At 45.0% G+C, this 8,999-nt stretch overlaps 1 pseudogene; it reads left to right on the top strand.

Moving 5' to 3' along the window:
- Positions 1-2,586: 2,586 nt before the first annotated feature.
- On the top strand, positions 2,587-4,219 carry LOC121479047 (annotated as a pseudogene).
- Positions 4,220-8,999: the final 4,780 nt, after the last annotated feature.

Below are 8,999 nucleotides of genomic sequence, written 5' to 3'. Positions count from 1 at the left end.
AAGTGGAAGGAAGATAGGTTCTCAGGAAGATCAGTTTTAGGAAAAAGCCAGGAATGTTGAAGAGCTAGAAATTGATTCCTTTAGATTATTTCTGCTCCTATAGCCCTTAGGATGATTTCATGTGCTCACATTGGTATCCACATTTGAAGAAAACTACTCTCTCTAAGGCAAAGATAGAACAATGGAAATTAGCATAGCGTAAGTATATTCTTGCTCTTCTTGGGTCAGTATTTATGGGACACAAAATCTGGAGCTCTGAATTGGAAGCTGGAAGATCAGGCCCTACCTCTTCCTCAGAGAGTGGGATCTTCAACCAAACACTGTTCCTGGAGATTGCATTTCCACCCATGAAATAAAAGTACTTGAGTCTCTTCCAGCTGAATGCTCAGTGGCTCTGGGTTGATTGGTAGCATGCAGGTCAAGATTGGGAGATGGACCTTGAAGGTTAGAGAAAGATTCTAGCCTTTGGTAGGAATCATTGTCAATGATCAAGAATGGCATGTATGGGGCAGCCGGAGTGGCTCAGCAGTTCAGTGCCGCCTTCAGCCCAGGGCCTGATCCTGGAGACCCGGGATGGAGTCCTGCGTCGGGTTCCCTGCATAGAGCCTGATTCTCTCTTTGCCTGTGTCTCTGCCTCTCTCTCTCTCTCTCATGGAATTAATAAAATCTTAAAAAAAAAAGAATGGCATGTATGTATCCAACCACAGGCTCAAAAAGCGAAGGGATGTGAAGATTATAGGTCAGTTTGTTATTTAAGCTTTGGTCCAATCCACTAATGTGAGTAATTGAAATGAGATAATAATGACTAATATTTGTGCCTTGGGTATACTATTTAATATTTATCCAGTAATTCTTAAAAAAGTAAGTCGATTAGTTTCATTTTACAGATTTGAAAACAGATTAGAGAGGAATGAAGTATGTTGCTCAAGGTCACAGAGTAACTAAAGGAAAGAATTAGTACTCAAACTCAGGGGTATACCTTACTCTAAAAAAACTACATTACAACTATTGCTTCAAGTATTTTGTGTTGTGAGCATGGTTACATGAATTTGAATAGGTCCTTGCTTTTTATTAAATTCCTTTAAGTGACCTTTCAGCTTTAAAATCTATGCTTTATATTTTAACCCAATGGCATTATAAATAAGGTCCAGAAAAGGTGCCTGCAGTAAGCTCCGGGAAGGAAAATAAACGGAAATAACTTTGGAAGTCGCCCACACACAAAACACAGACTAAAGAGAAGAGTTAGAATAAATACAAGGATGGTTATGTACCAAATCATTATGTCTTTTTCTCTTTTATAAGAGACAATACAAACAGCCTGTATTTGACAATCTTGCACCTAACTTTAAGCATTCAGAAACAGATTTCTTATTTTACCGTTTCCATGACAACACATGGCATTTCACATATGTTTTTTAAGGAAGAAAAGGTGAAAATTACTCTCAGTGTTAAATTGAATTTTTCTCCTTCTCCTCACCTACTTTATTCATAGAGACTTAGAAAGTACAACAATTTCATGTTCCTTTCAAAATTTCAGTGCCATTTTTCTACATTAGATGCAGAATTAAATGAATTCAACTTCAGCTCCATTTTCTAAGTCAAGTATTTTCATAGAGGGAAAGTTTCCTTAAGGTGCTTTATTCCACAAGTAAAATTAATTTCCATAGGGAGGGCAGCCTGCGATTGAGTCCCATGTCGAGCTCCCTGCATGGAGCCTGCTTCTCCCTCTGCCTGTGTTCCTGCCTCTCTCTCTCTCTCTCTCTCTCTGTCTCTCATGAATAAATAAATAAAATATTTTAAAAAATAGGGATAGTTCCACACAATTATATTCATTTTGTGTAACTTTTAAATTTGTAATCTGTCAATATTTTAGACTGTCACCATTGCTAAATTTGGGTATGGCCCTCCATTTGCTTTACCCAGAGCTTTTCTTCCATTATGTTTACTAGTAGATGATTAAATGAGGAGTCAATAATATTTGGGAAGGAATGAACAATTAAATATAGAAACACTTTTGAAGTAATTTTTATTTGGAAAGCAAAAAGATTCTGTTAGAGTGAAGTATTGTGAGGGCTAAAGAATATTTCATTTGGGGATTAAAAAACCATGATATTTATTAAGCATTAACAGTGGTATTAGGGGGACGGGGCAAGATGATGGAAGAGTAGGGTCCCCAAGTCACCTGACCCCACCAACTTACCTAGATAACTTACATATCATCCTGAAAACCTACCAATTTGGCCTGAGATTTAAAGAGAGAACAGCTGGAACGCTACAGTGAGGAGTTCACGCTTCTATCAAGGTAGGAAGAGGGGAAAAATAAATAAAAAAGCACCAAAGGGGAGGGGCCCCCCAGGAGCAGGGCTAAGGCACAGCGGCGAGTGTCCCCAGGACAGGAAAACCCCGTCCCGGAGAAGCAGGAGCTTCACCAATCTTCCTGGGCAGAAAGGTGCTTGCAGGGACTCAGGCAGGATCCCAGGAAGGGCAGGGGAGCCCCCAGGGTCCCAGGTCACTAACAGAGGACCTGCGCCCCAGGGGAGAGCGTGCCGCACACCTCGGGACAAGCTCCCTAAAGGGCTGGAGCGCATGACCGGCGCCTCGGGGAGCAGCTCGGGCGGCGGCTCAGGCGACAGCTCCGAGCGGAGGGGGCTGCGTGGCTCTGGGGTCCCGGAGCGGGATCCCAGAGTGGCGCAGGCCCCGGATCCCAGGACCTCGGCGGACACAGCCCACGGGCCTGCGCTCCCCCGGGACAGGCGGAGGCGGGGAGGACGCAGGACAGCGAGTACGCTCCTGCCCCCGGGCGCCCCCAAGCGTGCAGGTGGGCGCCCCCGCCCCGGGAACATCCAGGCCCATGCGGACTGGGAGCTGCGGGAGTTACTGGGGGAGCTGACTCCAGGGCTGGGGAGCTGGCCGCCGCCAGTGGGGTGGTTCCTCCGCGTGTCACCGTGTGCCTGGGACGGAGTGGGGCCACCAGGGAACAGGGGCCTCACGGGGTAAACAGCTCCCACTGAGCCGTGCACCTGGCAGGGGGCGGGGCAGCTCCCCCAGGTGCACACACCTGCGAGTCAGCACAGCAGGCCCCTCCCCAGAAGACCAGCTGCAGGGACAGGGGAAGAGCAAGTTCTTGACCGACCAGCGCTGGAAAGGGGAAGTCGAGGGATTCACAGTATATAGAACCAGAGGGTACCCCTTCTTTTTGTTTGTTTGTTTCCCCCCCTTTTTCCTCTCTTTTTCCTTCCCTTTTCCAGTACCACTTGTTTTTAGCCACTCTGCACTGAGCAAAATGACTAGAAGGAAGAACTCACCACAAAAGATTCAGAAACAGTCCTCTGTCCCGCAGAGTAGCAGTTTGGATTGCAGGGGCCGGGCGGGCGGGGCCCTCCGACGGGCGCTGCAGCTAGCGGCCTGCGGCCTGGCCGGGCTCCGCCTCGGTGCTCTTCTCCGAGGTGGCGCTGGGGAAGCCCCGCGCGGGCGGGGACGCGGAGCCGCGCGTGGTCTGGGTGCCGGCGTGGGCGGGGACCGCGCATCCCGGGCCGGGCGTCTGGGACCCCACCTGGGACAGGCAAGAACCACTATCCTTGGTCAACCTGTGGAAGAGGAACCTAGACTCTGGAGAAGAAGAACTGGCGTCCAGGCTGGACCACTGCAAAGCAAAGGCCACACGACACATCTTCCTCATCAGGCACTCCCAGTACCACGTGGATGCCTTCCTGGAAAAGCACCGCTCTCTAACACCCCTGGGTCGTGAACAGGCTGAACTAACTGGGCTCCGACTTCCAAGCTTGGGGTTGAAGTCTAATGAAATTGTCCATTCGTCCATGACCCGAGCCATGGAAACCACTGAAATCATCAACAAGCACCTGCCAGGTGTCTGCAAGGTCGGCACAGACCTGCTGAGGGAGGGCGCCCCCATTGAGACCGACACTCCTGTGTCCCACTAGAAGTCAGAGGCTGTGTATTATGAAGACGGAGCCCAGATCAGGGCACCTTCTGCAGATGTCAAGCAGCAGGAGGACAGTTACAAGATCTTCACCTGCCATGCCAATGTCATCCGCTACATCGTGTGCCGGGCACTGCAGTTCCCTCCTGAAGGCTGGCTCCGCCTGTCTCTCAACAATGGCAGCATAACCCACCTGGCGGCGCGGCAGATGGCCGAGTGGCGCTCAGGACCCTCGGGGACACAGGGTTCATGCCTCCAGACAAGATGTCGCACTCCTGAGAGCTGCTTGGAGGACCTGCTCTCCTCTAGCCCCTGTGGCTCCCATGGGTGTCACCCCGGGCGTGGTTCCTCCCCCATCTTCCCTCCACAGGCTGCATTGTGGTTTCCTTGTACTCTTCCTGGAGAGTGAGAAAGTACAAATATCTCAATTATCTAAAATTGGGCATTTGGGTCTGTACTTGGCAGCCCAGGATAGAAAAGGGAATTGTTCTGAGCAGAGCAGCCTGATTTCCCTCTTGGGGTTTCCTGCCCTGTCTACCAGGACAGCCTCAGGGATGCCATCCACATGGTCAGTCCACACCGGTCAGTCCACACAGGTAACTTCAGTCACTCCCACAGCTGGCCACATGGGCCCTTCCCGCTCCTTGGCACACCCCATCCCAGCACTCAACTCTGAGGAGGGCCGCCAGCACTTCCATTCAGAACTTCTCATCCTACATTCTTTAAGAGCCTTTTACCACTTAAATATTTGTCAACTAAGGACTCTCATCTGGTATCCTGCTTTGATAACCAGTTTCTCAGTCTGGAGTCCTGCCTGACACCATTGGGTCTGAACTCAACCACATCGCTGGATCGGGACCCAGCCAACTTGGCACTGGGGGAGGTGGCTGGATGCTGTTGGGACAGCAGGGCATCATGTTTCAATAAAATACTCAACAGCTCAATGTCAGAAAGCCAATACAGAAGCACAATTATAAAGCTACTGGTGGTTTTGGAAAAAAGCATAAAGGATTCAAGAGACTTCATGACTGCAGAATTTAGATCTAATCAGGCCAAAATTAAAAATCAATTAAATGAGATGCAATCCAAACTGAAGGTCCTAACAACAGGGTTAATGAGGTAGAAGAATGAGTGAGTGACATAGAAGACAAGTTGATGCAAAGAAGGAAGCTGAGGAAAAAAGAGAAAAACAATTAAAAGATCATGAGGAAAGGTTAAGGGAAATAAATGACAGCTTCAGAAGGAAAAATCTACATTTAATTGGGGTTCCAGAGGGCACCAAAAGATAGAGAGGACCAGAAAGTGTATTTGATCAAATCACAGCTGAGAACTTCCGCTGACTTGGGGAGGGCAACAGGCATGCAGATCCAGGAGATAGAGAGGTCCCCCCCGCCCCGCTAAAATCAAAACAAGCTGTTCAACACCTCAATGTTTAATAGTGAAACTTGCAAATTCCAAAGATAAAGAGAAGATCCTTAAAGCAGCAAGAGACAAGAAATCCCTGACCTTTATGGGGAGGAATATTAGGGTAACAGCAGACCTCTCCACAGAGACCTGGCAGGCCAGAAAGGGCTGGCAGGATATATTCAGGGTCCTAAATGAGAAGAACATGCAACCAATAATATTTTATCCAGCAAGGCTCTCATTCAAAATGGAAGGAGAGATAAAGAGCTTCCAAGACAGGCAGGAACTGAAAGAATATGTGACCTCCAAACCAGCGCTGCAAGAAATTTTAAGGGGGACTCTTAAAATTCCCCTTTAAGAAGCACTTCAGTGGAACAATCCACAATAACAAGGACTGAATAGATATCATGATGACACTAAACTCATATCTGTCAATAGTAACTCTGAACGTGAATGGGCTTAATGACCCCATCAAAAGGTGCAGGGTTTCAGACTGGATAAAAGAGCAGGACCCATCTATTTGCTGTCTACAAGAGACTCATTTTAGACAGAAGGACACCTACAACCTGAAAATAAAGATTGGAGAACCATTTACCATTCAAATGGTCCTCAAAAGAAAGCAGGGGTTGCCATCCTTATATCTGATAAACTAAAATTTACCCCGAAGACTGTAGTGAGAGATGAAGAGGGACACTATCTGATACTTAAAGGATCTCTCCAACAAGAGGACTTAACAATCCTCAATATATATGCCCCGAATATGGGAGCTGCCAAATATTTAAACCAATTAATAACCAAAGTGAAGAAATACTTAGATAATAATACACTTAAACTTGGTGACTTCAATCTAGCTCTTTCTACCCTCGATAGGTCTTCTAAGCACAACATCTCCAAAGAAACGAGAGCTTTAAATGATACACTGGACCAGATGGATTTCACAGATATCTACAGAACTTTACATCCAAACTCAACTGAATACACATTCTTCTCAAGTGCACGTGGAACTTTCTCCAGAATAGACCACATACTGGGTCACAAATCGGGTCTGAACCGATACCAGAAGATTGGTTCGTCTCCTGAATATTCTCAGACCATAATGCCTTGAAATTAGAACTAAATCACAAAAAGAAGTTTGGAAGGACCTCAAACACGTGGAGGTAAAGGACCATCCTGCTAAAATATGAAGGGTCAACCAGGAAATTAAGGAAGAATTAAAAAGATTCATGGAAACTAATGAGAATGAAGATACTACCGTTCAAAATCTGTGGGATGCAGCAAAAGCAGTCCTAAGGGGGAAATACATCGCAATACAAGCATCCATTCAAAAACTGGAAAGAACTCAAATACAAAAGCTACCCTTACACCTAAAGGAGCTAGAGAAAAAACAGCAAATAGATCCTACACCCAGCAGAAGAAGAGAGTTAATAAAGATTCGAGCAGAACTCAATGAAATCGAGACCAGAAGAACTGTGGAACAGATCAAAAAAACCAGGAGTTGGTTCTTTGAAAGAATTAATAAGATAGATAAACCATTAGCCAGCCTTATTGAAAAGAAGAGAGAAAAGACTCAAATTAATAAAATCATGAATGAGAAAGGAGAGATCACTACCAATACCAAGGAAATACAAACGATTTTAAAAACATATTATGAACAGCTGTACGCCAATAAATTAGGTAATCTAGAAGGAATGGACGCATTCCTGGAAAGCCACAAACTACCAAAACTGGAGCAGGAAGAAATAGAAAACCTGAACTGGCCAATAACCACGGAGGAAATTGAAGCAGTCCTCAAAAACCTCCCAAGACGCAAGAGTCCAGGGCCAGATGGCTTCCCAGGAGAATTCTATCAAATGTTTTAAGAAGGAATCATACCTATTCTACTAAAGCTGTTTGGAAAGATAGAAAGAGATGGAGTACTTCCAAATTCATTCTATGAGTCCAGCATCACCTTAATTCCAAAACCAGAAAAAGACCCCACCAAAAAGGAGAATTACAGACCAATATCCCTGATGAACATGGATGCAAAAATTCTCAACAAGATACTAGCCAATAGGATCCAACAACACATTAAGAAAATTATTCACCATGACCAAGTAGGATTTATCCCCGGGACACAAGGCTGGTTCAACGCTCGCAAAACAATCAATGTGATTCATCATATCAGCAAGAGAGAAACCAAGAACCATATGATCCTCTCAACAGATGCAGAGAAAGCATTTGACAAAATACAGCCTCCATTCCTGATCAAAACTCTTCAGAGTGTAGGGATAGAGGGAACTTTCCTCGACATCTTAAAAGCCATCTACGAAAAGCCCACAGCAAATATCATTCCCAATGGGGAAGCACTGGGAGCCTTTCCCCTAAGATCAGGAACAAGACAGGGATGTCCACTCTCACCACTGCTATTCAACATAGTACTGGAAGTCCTCGCCTCAGCAATCAGACAACAAAAAGACATTAAAGGCATTCAAATGGGCAAAGAAGAAGTCAAACTCTCCCTCTTCGCCGATGACATGATACTCTACATAGAAAACCCAAAAGCCTCCACCCCAAGATTGCTAGAACTCATACAGCAATTTGGTAGCGTGGCAGGATACAAAATCAATGCCCAGAAATCAGTGGCATTTCTATACACTAACAGTGAGACTGAAGAAAGAAATTAAGGAGTCAATCCCATTTACAATTGCACCCAAAAGCATAAGATACCTAGGAATAAACCTAACCAAAGAGGTAAAGGATCTATACCCTAAAAACTATAGAACACTTCTGAAAGGAATTGAGGTAGTCACAAAGAGATGGAAAAATATTCCATGCTCATGGATTGGCAGAATTAATATTGTGAAAATGTCAATGTTACCCAGGGCAATTTACACGTTTAATGCAATCCCTATCAAAATACCACGGACTTTCTTCAGAGAGTTAGAAAAAATTATTTTAAGATTTGTGTGGAATCAGAAAAGACCCCAAATAGCCAGGGGAATATTGAAAACGAAAACCAGAGCTGGGGGCATCACAATGCCAGATTTCAGGTTGTGCTACAAGACAGTGTGGTACTGGCACAAAAACAGACACATAGATCAATGGAACAGAATAGAGAATCCAGAAGTGGACCCTCAACTCTATGGTCAACTAATATTCGACAAAGCAGGAAAGATAATCCACTGGAAATAGGACAGTCTCTTCAATAAATGGTGCTGGGAAAATTGGACAGCCACGTGCAGAAGAATGAAATTGGACCATTCTCTTACACCATACCCAAAGATAAACTCAAAATGGGGGAAAGATCTAAATGTGAGAGGATAATCCATCAAAATCCTAGAGGAGAACACAGGCAACACCCTTTCTGAACTTGGCCACAGCAACTTCTTGCAAGATACATCCATGAAGGCAAGGGTAACCATAGCAAAAATGAATTATTAGGACCCAATCAAGATAAAATGCTTCTGCACAGCAAAAGAAACAGTCAACAAAACTAAAAATAACCTACAGAATGGGAGAAGATATTTGCAAATGACATATCTGATAAAGGGCTAGTATCCAAGATCTATAAAGAACTTCTTAAACTCAACAGCAAAGAAACAAACAATCCAATCATGAAATAGGCAAAAGATGAACAGAAATTTCAGCAAAGAAGACATAAACATGGTCAACAAGC

Source organism: Vulpes lagopus, chromosome 19 (assembly GCF_018345385.1).
Source record: "Vulpes lagopus strain Blue_001 chromosome 19, ASM1834538v1, whole genome shotgun sequence".
Taxonomy (NCBI): domain Eukaryota; kingdom Metazoa; phylum Chordata; class Mammalia; order Carnivora; family Canidae; genus Vulpes; species Vulpes lagopus.
Note: the sequence above shows the minus strand (reverse complement) of the source record. Positions and strands in the feature narration are given on the sequence as shown.